A 559-nucleotide genomic window follows, 5' to 3' on the forward strand; every position below is an offset into this window, starting at 1 on the left:
AGGCGCCCGGGGGGAGTTACAAGCCACCAGGTCCAGGATGCGAACCGCGGTCAACTACGTGGGAGTCCAGCGCCATAGCCATTACACTAACTGGTGGTCCCCAGGTTTTTTTTTTTTCTTTCATTAATTCCTTTGGATGTTCTATGTGTGTATATATATATATATATATATATACACACATAAAATCATATCATCTGCAAATAGAGGCAGTTTAGCTTCTTTTCCTATTTGAATGCCTTTTATTCTGCTTTCTGTGTGATTGCACTGGCCAGCACTTCCAGAACTAAGCTGGAAGGGAGTGGAGAAAGTGAGGAGCGTTGTTTTGTTCCATTTTTTTAGTGGGAAAGCTTTCCCCAATCAATATGATGTTAGCAATGGGTCTGTCATATATGGCTTTTACAGTTTGAGAAAATTTCCTTCTACCCCTGTTTTGCTGAGTCTTGATTATGAATAAATGTATTTTACCAAATGGTTTTCTGCATCTGTAGATATGATCGCATGGTTTTTATCTTTCTGTTAATACTGATTTTCTAATGTAAAACTAGTTCGACTTTTATTG

This window comes from Tupaia chinensis, unplaced genomic scaffold, assembly GCF_000334495.1.
Source record: "Tupaia chinensis unplaced genomic scaffold, TupChi_1.0 Scaffold143982_1, whole genome shotgun sequence".
Lineage (NCBI taxonomy): Eukaryota > Metazoa > Chordata > Mammalia > Scandentia > Tupaiidae > Tupaia > Tupaia belangeri.